The sequence below is a fragment of the Bos grunniens genome, chromosome 14 (assembly GCF_055505025.1).
Source record: "Bos grunniens cultivar Pamir isolate PY7600 chromosome 14, Bosgru_T2T1.0, whole genome shotgun sequence".
NCBI lineage: Eukaryota > Metazoa > Chordata > Mammalia > Artiodactyla > Bovidae > Bos > Bos grunniens.
The window spans coordinates 69026618-69043914 of record NC_141178.1 but is presented as its reverse complement, the minus strand read 5'-3'; the positions used below and the strand labels follow the sequence as shown (position 1 = coordinate 69043914).

The window sequence follows — 17297 nt, the reverse complement described above, 5'->3', positions numbered from 1 at the left end:
TCTTCAATCTTTATGCCCTCCATAAAAGGCATATACTCTCATTTTTCCCATTTACCGGATGAAGACATAGCGACTTAAGAGAGAACATCCATGGTGCTACAACTAGAAATCGGTGGATCCAGTATCCACACCCACGTCTGATTCCCCTTCACTTCTTGATACTTCTCACCAATGTCAAGTGACATCAGTGACCTATGGATGATTTTCTTTTCCCTAAAGACCTGAACTTCAGAAGGAATCTACCCTCCTTTGTGACCTTATCATGAAAATTTTGAAGAGGTAAAGAATCAGAACAGGATCAGAAGATAAAAAATGACTTCATTTCCTTGCTTTGATTGCACCTCTAAGCATTCTTTTGGTATACAGATCCTTTAAAAAAAGAAAAAAAAGAGGCACTCTAACTAATAGGGAGGTTTCTGAGAAATCACCTCTCCTTGCTTGTGACTAGAAGACAAAGCAAGGACCCTGGAGTCATGTATTCTTGAGTTCAAATCCCTACCCTGTTCCTTTATGAACTGATTCCATTCTTTCAGGCTTATTTTCCTATATACAAAATAGAATTCATAAAGCTCTTCTGGGCTCACAGGTTTGTTATGAAAATCAAGTGAAAAATGCAGGGGAAAGTGCTTTTGGAACTGTAGAGCACCAGGCACACAGGAAGACTGGCTACTGTTTCGCAGAAACGACATCCCCAAGTCATTTTATGAGAGACGTGGAAACTGGGGTCAGGACATAGGCACACACTGTTACCGTGGCCCTGCTTTGATACAGTGCAGAGGTTTAAGTAGCCAGCAAATCAGTGGAAATCAGGCTATGAACACTGGACAAATACAACATATTAATATGGACCTTTACTTTGCCAGAGACCTATAATTATACCTTATAATATTATATATATATATATATATATATTGCAGTATTACAATAAAATGCCCATCCAATATATATTTTGCAGCATTTTAATAAAATGCACATCCACAAGCAATGAAAACTGAGAAGGAAATAACAAAAGAGATACTGGAAGGGAACACACACCTTTATGAGGATAGGGGGAAGAAATTCAGTATGCTTTTTATTAATACTTATGTAGCACTTGCCCAAACTCATCTTTGTAAGAATTCCAGCCAGGTAGATATGATTCTATCATACTTATGTCTATACAATAGAGAGGAAATTTCCACTCAACTGACAGGTGGTCCTGAGAAAACAAGACTGGGTTCTCTTTCCTTCCTGAGGCATTACGTGTACCAAGCCCAGCCTTCCTGATTTGAAGCTATGCTTTGTATGAAAAGCTGTTCTACAGTACAAACCAATCTCTCTCACCTTCCACCCCCTGCACAATCATTTTACCAGGAAATAAACAACTCACTTGTTATCAATTTATCATAGATTGACACTGAGAGAGTGCCCTGGGACTGTGGGACTCTGTGCTACAGAATTAACAGATGTGCTTTCAGTAGCATTAAATAGTGCAAAGAGCCTGTCTCGCCAAAAACTCTCTCATTAACTATTAATTAAATAACTATAGATGCTTCACTGCAATAAAGAAACCAGTAGGTAAGTGAGAGAGACACTCCAGTAGATGAAAGCATGTGCTTATTAAGCAGGAGAAAGACAATCTGTAACATTTAAAATGAGAATAATACCGATAATAATAATATTTATTGAGTATTTACTATATATCAGGCAGCATACTAAGCACTTGCATAGACTTTTTAACTCTCAGAACAACTGGAGAGGCAAGCAGTATTATTATCTCAATTTTACAGATGAGGAAGCTGAGTCAGAGAAAGGTTAAGTAAAAACCTCACAGCTGCAGAGGCAGAAAGCCTACAAAGTCTAATTTAAGGTAATCAGTCATTCTTTTTTTTTTTTCTGCTTTGATTTTCTTTCTTTTTTATTCATCAAAGGTTATAATTGTATGATATTGATAAGTACAGAATAAAATACAATTAAGAGAGGACAAGTGCTCTACAATATTGTGTTGGCCTCTGCCACACATCAACATGAATCAGCCACAGGTATACATACATCCCACCCCTCCTGAACCCATCTCCCACCCCGTCCCACCCCTCTAGGTTGTCCAAGAACACTGGGTTGAGCTTCCTGTTTTCAAATAATCCCTGGTGCTATTGGCCTTTCCTTGGCATAAGGACAGAAATTTTAAAAAATAATCATCCTTGGCTTCTAAGAGCTACTTTCTCTTTTTTTTTTAAATTTGCCTACCTTATTCTACTTTCTGGGTTACAAGCTCACCTTTCTACTCACTGATCACCTTCTACTTCCTGGGACAGGAGTTCACCTTCACTTTATTGATCTAGTTCTACTTCCTGCATCAAAAGCTCACCTTTCCACTCACTGTTCCACTTCCTGGATCGTTAGCGCACGTCTCTTCACTGACTTTCATTTGCTTTTTGGCTCTCCTGACTAGAATGTAGACGTTCTATAGGTTCCCACTGAGCCTGGGAAACGAAGCAGGGAAAATAAGGACTATCACCTTCATAGTTCATGCCTTATGAGCGTTATCAAGAGTGAAAGAGACCTCCGTCTATCTGAAATCTCTTTGTCTTCAAAGTGGCAAAATATTAGAGAACCTAACATTTAGGCTGCGGCCGCAAAGGGTCTTTAAAGACTCATTCTCTGAACATAATAAAGGGGTGTTACAACTATGAATTCAGACCCTGTTGGAATGTTGTCACAATGAGAGTAATTCCGCCCAGAAGCAGTGAGTCTGGAAAACCACTCAACTTTTTTAATGGAGACATCTGTGTATGAGTCCTCTTCCTTTTAAACACAAACATACATGCATACATAAATATCATGGGGATCAGGTCAACATAAAAAACTATAAGCTATTAAAGAACACTCCTAACCACTCACTACTGGGTAGGTAACTGAGACTTGAGATCAAAGAAACCTAGGCTAGGCTCTGTCACCACCAACTCAGGTTATGGAGCCTTAAAACTCCCGATCCATAAACAAGAAAAAAGCTCAAACCTCTCAGCATATCTCCAAGTATAACAAATAAGAATAGTTAGCCTTTATTAAGATGTACTAGGTGCTAGGCACTATGCTAAGCTTTTAGTAGACATCATCTGAGGCCTCACACACTGGCAGTCTATGACATATTTATTTGTGTATTTGTATTTTTTTTTAACTGATGGATGTTTTAGTATTTTGAATCAGTTGCCTTTATTTAAAGCTTAGGAAATTTCACCATTTTCTCCATTAATGGCTATTCTTTTTTTAAACAATGGCAAAGCTGAATAGCAAATGCCTACTTCAGATTGTACATGCACTCTCCAAACTGCTTCAGGCCCTACCCTGCCCTGTTGCCTGGCATTCAGCCCATTCTCCTATGTATACAGTCTTCTTGGCTCCTGCAGACTTTTTTTTTTTCTTTTGACATCTACTTTATGCAGATTAGCAGGTTACATAACTACATCTCTTTTCAGAGATAGGTTGAAGTGTGCGTTTTCTTGCACATCAGTTCAAGCAACACATTGAAATTTCATTAAATCAGACTAAGAAGAAGAGAAGACGCTGTTTTTTTAAAAAAAATTTTAAACTTTTTACTTTATTTTGGGATATAGCTGATTAACAATGTTGTGGTATTAACAATGCTGTGAAGGGACTCAGCCATGCATATACATGTATCCATTCTCCCCATAACTCCCCTCCCATCCAGGCTGCCACATAACAGTGAGCAGAGTCCCATGTACTATACCGTGGGTCCTTACTGGTTACCCATTTTAATACAGCAGTGTGTACATATCCATCCCAAACTCCTTAACTATCCGTTCCTATAGGCAACAATAAGTTAGTTCTCTGAGTCTGTGAGTCTCTGTTTGTAAATAAGTTCATTTGTATCATTTCTTTTTAGATTCCACACACAAGGGATGTCATGGAATACTTGGTCTTCTTGGTTCCCTGCAGGCTTTTGAACTTGCCATACCTGTGTCACATCTTAATCCCTGAAACACCTTTACGAGGCAAGTATTGCCTTTTCATGAGAACAATTTTACTTGTATAAAATTGATTTTTAAAAATGTTGCTTAATACATACTAGTTAACTTTCTTCTTCACTTTTTATCCACAAAATTTGGTTGGATTTCAGTGTGGAAGGAAAGGCCTATTCTTAAAATTTTAATTAAATACAGCTAAAAATAGAGGCTCTTTGGTGAAGCTTTTATTCAAAGGGAATTCAAATGCAAAACTAAATCTGCCAATGTCCACTTTTGCTATTGAAGGTAGATGAGCCGCATCATCACCTCATTTCAACCAAAGAGCCTATTAAGGTGAAAATGTTTTTAGAATTTGATTATATATTTGAACTGGAACTTGAATGTGGCATAAACCATTGAATGTTTAAAGCAAAAAAGGTTGAGGGAACCAATTTAGGAGGTGGGTTATAAATTATGCATGGGCCTTTTGAAAAAGGTCAGCATTTTTGTTAATTCCACCAGGACCTTCTGAGAAGTGCAATACGGCTACTCTAGATGCTTCTTCCTCAGGATGCCTGTTCTTTATCAGTATCCCTGTCTCCATGGTAATAGGTTAGTGCTCATCCCCCACCCCCACCCTGACCTCCATGCCCACAGCCTTTGAACCTCAGCAGGAGGAAGAGCCCTCTGGGGTGCCATGCACTGCAGCTCCAGGACATAAACAACTCCATGGGTGGTTGCCATTGCAGTCCTTCATCCATGATATAATTACCCCAAGGTGTACTGGCGATGCACTTGTGTGCATCGAAGGAAGAACAGTCACTTTTCAATAAATCACTCTAGCCAGGTGGTCACCAAAGCTAGTGTTCTGAGAAGCGTGGGTTACAAGGCAACCAAGGCCATAATTCATCATTAGAAACAACGATAGACCTGGAGTCCATCCCGGGCATGAAGGACCTCTCCAGTTTTATAAAAGAGAGCCACAGGGTTTCATAAAAAGAATACCAGGAAAATTCAGATTTCATCCAATCAGACCTAAGAGATGGTGCCTTTCTTCTTTTACTGAACAGTTGTGGGGACTTGCTCAAATTGCTTGGCCTATCTGAATATAGATTTGCTCATTGTAAAATGCAAGTAATAATATATACTTCATAAAATTTTGAATTTATATGTGAATTATGCCCAACATGCGATGACAATTATTATTATTTTTATAATGGGAGAGAGGCTCATAAGTTTTGGAATAGAAGATAGTCATCAAATAATTAAAAGACAAGATCCAAATCAAAGGACCCATTCATCTCTCTTCCCCACCCAACCGTGTTCATAAAGGCATGTGGCTTACAGCCACTTACACTCAAAGATGCGAGGACAGGCAATGCTGAGGATGGGGAGTATAGGCGGACATGGCACATCTATCGTTCATTGCTTAATTCCTCCATCAGGCAGTCTACTGAGGCCTGGCATGTACTTCTTTCCCAGTGAAGGTCTTACCTCTATACCTTCATAATAGCGGCACGTTTCAAAATTGTATTTTATGAGGAAATGAAACTCCTCGTGGATTAATCCTCCTGCTAACCAAAGACATGTCACCTCCAGCACTGAGCTTGTCTTTGTCTTCCTGTCAATCCCTCATCCCCAACTGTCTTCCATTTTCCTGTCCCTAGGATTTAAGCAAGCATTCTCCCAGTCAAGAAAATCAGAAGTGAGCCCCCATACTCAATGACATTTTAAATGTGTAAACTGTTGATCACAGAAGTTACATAACAGGCCACACAGTTAGTTAATAGCAAGGCTGAGTAAAACACAGATTGTCTGACCTCTACACCCTTAATCCATTACTCATTACATGGCACCAGCATGCCTCTCCTGCTGCTGCTGCTGCTAAGTCGCTTCAGTTGTGTCCGATTCTGTGCGACTCCATAGACAGCAGCCCACCAGGCTCCTGTGTCCTTGGGATTCTCCAGGCAAGAATACTGGAGTGGGTTGCCATTTCCTTTTCCAATGCATGCATGTATGCCAAGTCGCTTCAGTTGTGTCCAACTCATGCCTCTCCTAATATTTGTTAAAAACAAAAACAAAAAAAAACTATGACATTGGAAATGTGTTTTTCATACTATCAGAATTACTCTCACTTTCAAAAGTCTCAGATGTTTCGAGCAAAGTTACTAAAAAGTCTACTTTTCACAGGAGTGATGGAATTATTTGAACCATACAGTCATTAGTGATTAAACCTGATATATATGCTATTATTTCTCAAGCTCAGTTTTTACTTCCTAACACAGAAATCACCTATTTAAGCAAGTAGACATCTGCTTCATTTTATTTTAGCTTTGCTGGTAACAGTCATGCATGTGTTTAATTTCATGTTTCATCCAAACTGCCCCCGTTACACCTTCGTGTACCAGGTTCTTTTACATGGATGCAAATATGCTTTTACAAGTTCATTTGGCTTGCCTGAAAATTTTAACATTTTCATTTTGTCAAGTTTTCCCTGATCTTTCAGGGTTCAGAACTGAAAGAATTTATGGTTATAACTCACTGTTTTACAAGAAGTTTCTTTTATAACCAGTCTTTTCCTCATTGTCTGAAGTTTCACAAGTTTCTCTATACTCCAAGAATGGAAATTTTTATAAAGCAAATTCCTTCATATTCCAAAAGACAATGTGGGTAAAAAGAAAAGTTAGGGTTGAACGTGCAAGCATTTCTATGTCTGGTTTCCAGTTATAGACGTCCCAGTTTTCTTTTGGAAATGAAATTTCTTTGTGTAAATAACCTAAGAAAGACGGGCTTTTCTTTAGCATGAAAACTATCTTCCTGCTAGTAACTTTACGAGCCCTCATTTGTTCTGGTTTTTATTTTAAACATAATTCTTTTAGGGCAGTGAAACTACCCTGGATGATACTATAATGGTGGATACATCTCAGTAAGCATTTGTCAAAGCCCATAGAATATCCTACATATACAGTGAACCCTGAAGTAGACCATGGCTTCAGGTGATAATGATGTATGACTACAGATTCATCCGTTGTTACAAAGGTCATCACTCTGCTGGGGGATGTTGATGATGCAGAGCCTTGTTCAGGGGTCAGGGCAGAAGATATATGGGGAATCTTTATCCTTTATGTTCATTTGCTGTCCACCTAAAACTGCTCCAAAAAATAAAATCTACTGAAAAATAGATTAGAATGAAGAAGTGAAGTGAAGTGCAGTTCCTCAGTCGTGTCCAACTCTTTGTGATCCTGTGAACTGTAGCCTACCAGGTTCCTCTGTCCATGGGATTTTCCAGGCAAGAATACTGGAGTGGGTTGCCATTTCCTTCTCCAGGGGACCTTCCTAACCCAGGGATCAAACCCGGGTCTCCCACATTGCAGGCAGGTGCTTTAACCTCTGAGCCATCAGGTAAGCCCCCAAAATAAAATCTACTGAAAAAATAGGTTAGAATAGTTGACATAAAACATCTTTCTTGCAGACACATAAGCTGTATACCAAATAAGCCTGACTTCTATTACAGCTTTTTTTTTTTTTTCTTTTTGCTTTACCCATATCTCTGTTACTGTCTTCCATGAAAAGATCTGGCTGCTATGAGTGTGTGTGTGTGTGTGTGTGTGTTTTAAAGTATTTCAATTTAAGAACTATGTGATTATGATTTTCTCATCAAAAGATTAGTTAATTTGGATGCTTCTAATGTGAATTTGGGGGCCTTCCTGGGGGATGAGTGGTAAAGAACCCACCTGCAGTACAGGAGACACGGGTTTGATCCCTGGGTCAGGAAGATCTGCTGGAAAAGGAAATGGCAACCCCATTCCAGTATTCCTGCCTGGAGAATTCCATGAACAGAAGAGCCTGGCAGGCTACAGTCCATAGGCTCACAAAAGAGTCAGACACGACTTATCAACTAAACAACAACGATGGGAATTTTATGCACAGTTTGCAATTTTTAGTTCAGATTATAAAGGTATGAGAAAGGGAAGTGTTAAAAGCTATTTCAAAAACTTTCCAAAATTTAAAAAATTATTTTTCATCACTCCTTTGAATATAAACTCATCAATTACAGGCAATTCATAGCCATTTTGAGAATCTCTTTATGAGCATCATTTGTTAGTTGCCACATTTAATTACTGTATATTGTGTCAAATAATAAACTTGGCTGTTCTTATATAAATCACATGGTAGGTAATGACTTTCCCTTACATTCTTCTGAATTAGCAGAGTTTAACAACATATGATTTTTTCCTAGTAGCTTTGAAATTTTGATTCAAAAAGAATTTAACAGTAGAGATTTCTTCCTATTTTCCATGCATTTATGGTGGTGGTGGTGTAGTTGCTAAGTCACATCTAACTCTTGGGATCCCATGGACTGTAGCCATTAGGCTCCTCTGTCCATGGCATTTCCCAGGCAAGAATACTGGAGTAGATTGCCATTTCCTTCTCCAAGGGGTCTTCCCAATCCAGGGATCAAACCCATGTCTCTTTCATTGCAGGAGGATTATTTACCACTGAGGCACCAGAGCAGCCCTCATGCATTTATACACGATCCAAAATCACATGCAACATAGATGCATAGTACATATTTATAAAGTGTTCGATAAATTCTATGTAAATTCTATAATCTCTTTTGATATCTTATCTAACCCAGGTTTCCTCAGTCTTGGCACGGTTGACATTTGGGGCCGGATAGTTCTTTGTGTGGGAAGCTGATGTGTATTGTAGAATATTTAACAGCATCCTGGATCCCTCCACACTGAAAGCCAGTTGTACACCCCACAATTGCGACAAGCAAAAACGTTTCCAGACATTGCCAAATGTCTTCTGGGGGGAAATCTCCCCAGTCAAGAACCACTGGGCTCGCCAATAATTTGGGATCACAAAGTTCTCCTTTAAGAAATGCATATATACATATGATTTTTAATTGTGCTTGGCCTAACAAGTTAGCTCAGCTCTTTAGGACATTGTAGTGAGTTCAAGGTCAGAAGATCGATCATGAGGTTTAACGCATTCATTCAACAAGCATTTATTGACTGGCCTACAATTACATTGCACTGTGCAAGGTGCTGAGAGGAATGCCACAAAAACATGGAAAACAACCGGTGCCCTGCAGGAGTTTATGATCCTGCACAGTGAGTGAGAAAAGTCAAAACGAGTGGTGGATTCAGGGCACACCAGCGGTTGAGAAAAGCATGACTGAACCTAGTGCCGAAGAACAGAAAAGAATATGGTTAGACAGAGAGGGGAAAGGGGTGATTCCTCCTCTAAAGGAGAAATAACAAAGAAAGTTATTTATTATAAAAGGTTAACATATGCTAGGCGCTGTGCTAAGTACTGACTATATCATATTTCTGTATATGATGTATATGACAGAAGCTAAGTTCTGGTTCTAAAGTCTCCAGACTTTGCTTTAAATCCCCACTTAAGACTTGAGAAAACAGTATTTAAAAATTAACTTTTTTATGCATAAATTGGAATAATGATATAGTATGATTTTTTGAAGCCTAAAAGAGATGATACATGAAAATCAACTTAATATGGTATCTACACTAATAATAAGTGAATATTTTTATTCTTATTGTTAAATCGTGATTTACTTGGCTATTTGAACCCAGGCCTGTCTGTGTTCAGAGCTGTGCATTCTACAATTCACCATGTTCCCAGGGTGAAATAGGCCTTGTTCTGAGAGCAGCAGAAGCTCCAAGTCCTGCCTGGAGAAGACAGTGGACTATATAGCAAGGGGTTTGACCTGTTCACAAACAACAGGGGATGTTAATGACTCTGAGCATTGCTCAAATGACTTCCCAAGAAAAGCCACTGTAGTGGGGGTAATAAAAAAATAAAAAGAGCTGGAGGAAATGTGGTATCACATGGAACAAAAATGGTGGGAAAGTGTAAGCAGAGGCCAAATCAGGCAAACCCTTCTAGATGATGATAAGGAGTTCGAATTTATCCTGAAATCACTGGGAAGTCACTGAAGGGTTTTAAGCAGAGAGAGAGCAGAACCAAGTGTGTCCTCTGAAAAGAGAGTCCTGGCCATCTGAAGAATGGAGAATGGATTGACGTACGACAAACAAAAAAACAAAAGCAAAAAACTGGGAACTGAGGCTACTGAGGAGACTAAGTGATAGATAATGTTGGTCTGGACTTAGTAACAGAAAGATAGGAGAAGTAAAAGGATTTAAAGATGTCTTTTGGTGATGGAATTGATAGAATATTCTTTAGCTAGTAAGTGGCAAAGCCCAGTCATTTGATTCCAAATCAAATACATTTTAACATACATTTATAGTTACATTCTTATTTAACCTAGCTACCTATTAGCCACTAGATACTGAGATAGCAAAAATAACTCCAGGTATAAGTTAACAGTGCCTTTCAAGAAATGGGAAACAACTCAATTTTATAATCTTTGGATTTGTTGTTGTTGTTGAAAACAGTAAACATCTGTGGAAAGAATAAAATAAATGCTATTGGGTCAGCGATGTCCTCTCTACATGACATGCAGAAAACATGACTTGCCTGGAATGTGGTATTTACTTCAAAGCAGCCCATTAGCATCTAGCATTTGCCAGATTATCTGTCTCTTCCGGGACAAATTTGAATTAAGTGTGTATTTTTTAAATCCAGAGATGCTTTTGGTTTGGTATCTAGTATACAATCATCTTAGAATAAAATGGCATTTATGGATGTCTTTCTATAAGCACGCCTTTGATTAACTTTCCATGCACTTACTGATTTATTCAACAAATGTGTTTTTAAGTTAGTACTTGGCCATGCGTCGTATTTGATGCTGGTAATAAAATGAAAATAACATAGATTATCTCCACTCTTAACCAGTTTGTATTTGAGACAGAGAGATAAGACAAGTAAACAAGTAATGTCAACAAAGTCAACAACTGGTTGGATGGAGTAAGTACAGGATAGTAGTAGAAGGGGAGGATAACTATCCCCCTCCTGGAGGAGCTGACATTGACATGGAAATCTGAGGATAACTGGGGCCAGGCCAGCCTAGAAAAGGTTTAATGAGAGGGAGACTGCTTTGGGGGAAGTCAGAGTATAAGCAAAGGTCCAGAAATGGAAGAGAAAATGACATATTCATGGAAAAGCAAATATTTCAGAATGGTTGGCAAGGAAAAGTTTAGGAGTGATGAACCCCCTGAGGGAAAAGTCATGAAAGAATTTATAGTCCATGTTAAATAGCCTGAATTCGTTCAAATAGCAAAAAGGAACTATGTGAGCATTTTTCAGCAGGAAAGTGACATGATCAAGTATAAAATTTAGAAAGACCTCCTGGAATACATATAGGATGGAGAATGCATGGGTGGGGATGAAGCGATCAAGTTAAAAAACAAGCATGTCAGTTGGAAGTCTTGTGTGTTAATTATAGACTAGAAACTATGCATTCTAAGAAAACTGAGTGGATAGGGAGAGAAGTAGGCAAATTCTAAAGAGACTAGTTGATAAGACAGGCAGGTCTTGGAGATTGATTGAACGTGGTAGGTGAGTGTTGAGAAGTATCAAAGATGATACCCAGGTTTCTGACAGGAGTTAGGAAACACAGGAGAAATGGTTAGGATATGGTAATAAGTTGTACCCTGGACATGTTAAGTTCCATCTGTTTGTAGGTCACTTGAGTAGTGATGGACGCCAGGTAACCGAGTTCCCTGTATTCACAGGAGAGCTCTGTGACAACTCAGAGGTCTTGTTGGCATCAGCATGTAGTGCAGCAAGAATTTTGATTGAATATTGTCGATGAGCAGGAGAGTCAGAGAACTGTGACAGTATTACACGAATTAGCCCTTCACAGCTACCCTGGGGCAGTTATAATTCCCCTCTGTAATCAATGATGCAGCAAGCAAATAGTTTTCTGAGGGTCACTCCAATGACCTTGTTGCATTAATTTATTATTAGGCTTCCACTGATTACCATGATTACAATCTGCAGCCAATATGCCAATTAATATCTTTGAATATTGAATGCCCCATATATGCTCAGCACAATGACTATCTGAATCTCTTTCGAGTTTTAGATGTGGTAGGCTAAAAATAAAGGACAGGACCCTAGACAAGGTGACTGGGCAGTGAAGAGACTTGCAGAGAAAATTGCAGTTTTAGGCACAGAAAACAGCAAGGGTCAATTTGTAAAAATCAAAATCAATGTGCAAACCCAAAGAGCAAAAGAGTTTCAGAAATCACGAGAGAATGCCAAGGGTGAACACATAAGTAGGACAGGACAGTACAGGTGTAAAGCCAGGAGGAGAGCGTCAGGGGCCCAGGGTAACTACGATGCTCAAGCTTCCATGTATTGACTTCATTATTTATCAAGGACATGATCCTTGGATGGGTAAAACCTGCTTACAAGTTATGGGTTGTGATAGATAAATCGGAGAAGGCAATGCACCCCACTCCAGTACTCTTGCCTGGAAAATCCCACGGATGGAGGAGACTGGTAGGCTGCAGTTCATGGGGTCGCTAAAAGTCGGACACGACTGAGCGACTTCACTTTCAATTTTCACTTTCATGCATTGGAGAAGGAAATGGCAACCCACTCCAGTGTTCTTGCCTGCAGAATCCCGGGGACGGGGGAGCCTGGTGGGCTGCCATCTATGGGGTTGCACAGAGTTGGACACGACTGAAGTGACTTTGCAGCAGCAGATAGTAAATACCTACATTGGCTTGATTCTTTCATGATTCTAGACCTATTCTGAACATTTTTTATCAAGGCAGTATTTCCACTTACAATAGTTCCTCCATTGTCTAAATTTTTTAGATAAAGATTCTCCTGAAATGATTACAATTAGGTCTCATTTAATGAACATTTATTCTATGTCCACAAATGTGCATTTTGCATACAGTGTCCCATTTAATCTTCCCAACATCTAACTGAAAAAACTGAGTTCCTCCTGTCACTGGGAAGAAAACAAAAACTCTGAAAATATGCTGTAAAACTGTTTATCCTGGCTTTGCTTTCCTCTCTTTTTGCCTCCAGAAACTTGCTCCAATTCATTCTCTTGTTCCAGTCACCCTGGCCTTCTTCCAGTTTACCAAAGCCACCATTCTTCAGACCCCAGGATATTTGCACAGACTGTTTCCTCAGTTGGACATTGTTTCTCTCTCACTTTGCTATCTCTTTTAGATCTCAACTAAAGGATAGATTTGTAGACAAGCTCTCCCTGCCTTCCCTGTACCAGTCAGTACCCTTAGTTATGCTTCATAGGACCACACTCCTTTACTGTCAAGCCCTGAGCTCAGAATATAGTTACACCTTTATTACAAGGATTAGGGCTTCCTAGGTGGCTCAGTGGGTAAAGAATATGCCTTCAATGCAAGAGAGGCTAGCAGATGGAGGTTTGATCTCTAGGTCAGAAAGATTCCCTGGAGGAGGGCATGGCAGCCCACTCTAGTATTCTTGCCTGGAGAATCCCCATGGACAGAAGAGCCTTGGGGCTACAGTGTATAGGATCACAAAAAGTTGGACATGACTAAAGCAACTGAGCACACACACACACAGCAGGATTAGTCATTTAAGATTTTTCACCCTAAAGGACTGTAAGCACAATAATAGGACTTATTATGTATTTCTTTGCTCACTATTATATCCCTGATATCAAAGTTACACAGTTTTTTTTGTGTGTATATATATATATATATATATATATATATAGTTTATATATATGTAACTTTATTAACAAAGTTTATATATATATATAATATATATAACTTTATTAACTTTGCCAACAAAGGTCCATCTAGTCAAGGCTATGGTTTTTCCAGTAGTCATGTATGGATGTGAGAGTTGGACTATAAAGAAAGCTGAGTGCTGAAGAACTGATGCTTTTGAACTGTGGTGTTGGAGAAGACACTTGAGAGTTCCTTGGACTGCAAGGAGATCCAACCAGTCCATTCTAAAGGAGATCAGTCCTGAGTGTTCATTGGAAGGACTGATGTTGAAGCTGAAACTCCACTACTTTGGCCACCTGATGTGAAGAGCTGACTCATTGGAAAAGACCCTGATGCTGGGAAAGATTGAAGGCAGAAGGAGAAGAGGATGACAGAGGATGAGATGGTTGGATGGCATCACCGACTCAATGGACATGTGTTTGGGTAAACTCTGGGAGTTGGTAATGGACAGGGAGGCCTGGCGTGCTGCAGTCCATGGGGCCACAAAGAGTCGGACACGACTGAGCGACTGAACTCAACTGAACTGAACTTTATTAAATCCAATCAACAATAGAGGTCATTTTTCATTATTTACAAATTATGAAAATGACAGCTAGAAAAGTTGTCACTTATTTAAGATCAAACAGCTCACTGATTAGTACCAAAATTACAGCTCAGAGCTCCTACTTCCCTGTCCATTTTCTTTTAAAAAATATTAACCCCAATGTGCTTGTGTTTGACCTTCCCTTCTTCATCTTCATTGCACAGATGCCCAAAGGGAAATTCAGACAATAAGTCTACATCCTAACAATGCAAGCTTAATGAACTAACCAGAAGAGTAATCCCACCACTGAAAAGCTAAATTAACATCCTAAAACCATAACTAAAAACATTGCTTCAATCTGACAACTGCACTTGTCATTTCTATAGAGTGTGGGCTTTTTGCATATGGAATATTTCCCTTCCAAGAAAATTGAGAACTTCTATTGAATTGTGCCAGACAGAGCCGTAGCTGTGTTGAACATTCTACCGACATTCCTTGAAAAGCATGTGTCATCTTGGCATCTTATTTAGATATATCTTTTAAAGAAGCAGTTGCTGCTATGCTGTAAGCTAATGGAAAGGAACTGCAGTTTCTTTTTAAAGTCATCTGGGCCCCCAGAGCAGAACAACGATTCAAATCATGACTATTCAGCAGCCACTTAAGTGTATGACTTCCCTCTGGCAAAGTTCTGAGTTAAGCCCATGGATCATATTCTGAGTCAGTTGATATCTCTCCGAATGCTACTGCCTGTGTTTCCACAACTAAATTTATAGAGGAGTCTTTGCAATAGTACTATACCAACTCTTGTATATCTTCTTGATTATTTCTGTTCTCTCTTTTTGCCCACACTGTCAGGTCCAGACTATGAGCAGAAAGCCCCAAAGCTAACAAATGCAGAATGCATTCCATTGACTCAAAATGTGATAACACAGCAGTATTTCTCTAGAGAGGATTTTCCCTCATTAATCCAGCTGGATCTTTCACTAAAAACCCACTAAGAGAGTAGTTGAATGAGGGACACACTGAATTTTCTTTCAGTACTTTCTAAAGTCAACTGATCACTTCTAAAATCAGAACACCACCCACTCTTTGCTGACAAAAAAGTATTATCTTTATTAGCACTTAACCAAACAACCTGAAAAGCACGTGCCCTTTGTAAAAATTGAAAAGAAGATAAGATGAAGATTTGAAGTGATGATAATGAAGACACTTCAGTTTTGTGAACTCAAAAGAGAAGTAATAAATGAGAGAGAGAGAGAGAGAAAAAAAAAAAAGAAATGGTGAAGAAAGTTTTGGTGACTATCAGGGAACAGGAAGTATAGTACAAAAACAGTGTAATGCTTCCCTGGTGGCTCAGAGGTTAAAGCATCTGCCCGCAATGCAGGAGACCTGGGATCGATCCCTGGGTTGGGACGATCCCCAGGAGAAGGAAATGGCAACCCACTCCAGTATTCTTGCCTGGCGAATCCCATGGACAGAGGAGCCTGGTGGGCTATAGTCCACGGGGTCGCAGAGAGTCGGACACGACTGAGCGACTTCACTTTCATGGCCCTGATACAGCCTTGGGCTTCCCTGATATCTCAGTTGGTAAAGAATCTGCCTGCAATGCAGGAGATCCCGGTTCGATTCCTGGCTTGGAAAGCTCCACTGGAGAAGACTACCCACTCCATTATTCTTGGGCTTCCCTTATGGCTCAGCTGGTAAAGAATCCTCCTGCAATGCGGGAGACCTGGGTTTGATCCCTAAGTTGGAAAGATTCCCCTGGAGAAGGGAAAGGATACCCACTCCAGTAATTCTGGCCTGGAGAATTCCATGGACTGTATAGTCCATGGGGTCGCAAAGAGTCAGACATGACTAAGTGACGTTCACTTCACAGTCTTGAGTCAGATGTACCAAAGTTCACTAGTTCATTCGTTTCTTAATTCACTTGACAATGGTAGCATGGCATACTGGTTCAAAGTGTAGACACTGTAGCCAGAGAACTAGAATCGAATTCCATTCCACCAGAGCCAAGCTGTGAAGCCTTTGGCAAGTTCCTTAAGCTCTCTGGCTTCAGGTTACTCATGTCAGGCAGGCATGATAATGTGTCTATTTCATTAAGTTGCAAAGAGGATTTAATGAGCTGTAGATAAGATGACTAACACTGTGCCTGGCACACTGTGAACACTAGGTCAGTGTTACTTTTACTGTCATTTCCCCCCATGCATCTGCATATTCCAACCCCACAAGAAGTGCTGAGTACTGGAGAGGGAATAAGATAGACGCTGTGCCTCATTAGATCATGATAAATATTATGATAGAATGGATTAGGGGGATGTGAGAGAAAAGAATGAGGCTGTGGAGTGATTTTATTCATTGAATGGTGAGGAAACACCTCTCTGGAAGAAGTGTCATTGAATCTGAAAGCCAAAGTTTGAGGGGATGAGGGTTAGTTAGGGGACTTAAGGGAGATAAAACGCCCAGTCAGAGAAATGTCAGGTGCCCGGCACAGGTTGAAGATCTTGGCTGCTTCTGAGGAACAGAGCTAAGGCTTCTATGGTCAGAGACACCATCAGGGTGGTGAAGAGTGAGAAATGAGCCTGGAGGTGTGGGCAAGGGCTGGACCACCAGGACAGGACCTCTTCCAGACAGGCTTTATTCTCAGAACAGTGGGAGACTACTGAAGAATGTTATGCAGAGAAGGAATATAATCAGATTTTTTTTTTAAGTGAACAGACTAGTTTTTTAGAGCAGTTTTGCGCTAAGCCACTTCAGTCGTGGCCGACTCTTTGCGACCCCATGGACTGTAGGAGTCCAAAGGCTCCTCTGTCCATGGGATTGCCCAGGCAAGAGTACTGGAGTGGGTTGCCATGGCCTTCTCCAGGGCGTCTTCCCCACCCAGGGATCAAACCCGCATCTCATGCATCTGTATTGGCAAGTGGGTTCTTTACCACTAGCACCACCTGGGAGCCCAATCAAACCAAAGTAATCAAATCGAACCAAAACCTCACCAACCAGAAAGTCACCTTCAAAGTCAATGGCAAATGGCCCCAAATGTGACCTCCAAGTCCTACTAGACCTGTGACCCTTGTCTGAAGTGCCTTATACAGAGTTTCCCTTCACAGGGAGAACACTCCAAATTGGAGCCCCACAAATGGAGCTGAAGCTCCCCAAGTTGGAGCC

General features: G+C 40.1%; 2 protein-coding genes across 16 annotated transcripts in view; one reads left to right on the top strand and one right to left on the bottom strand.

The window, feature by feature from the left end:
- LOC147359626 (uncharacterized) overlaps positions 1–17297 on the bottom strand; it is a 243029-nt gene that overhangs the window by 24280 nt on the left and 201452 nt on the right. For 7 of the 14 annotated variants that reach the window (XR_015141038.1, XR_015141039.1, XR_015141037.1 and 4 more), the window contains one exon: positions 3547–5999. The exons of 2 other annotated variants lie outside the window; for them this stretch is intronic. The gene's annotated coding sequence lies outside the window, so the exon portion shown is untranslated. Of the gene's footprint in view, positions 1–3546; positions 6000–17297 lie in introns of those variants that run through there. 5 more of the 14 variants (XR_015141014.1, XR_015141044.1, XR_015141043.1 and 2 more) reach the window with 3 other exon arrangements.
- LOC147359629 (uncharacterized) overlaps positions 1–17297 on the top strand; it is a 675420-nt gene that overhangs the window by 517923 nt on the left and 140200 nt on the right. The gene's annotated exons all lie outside the window — the stretch shown is intronic.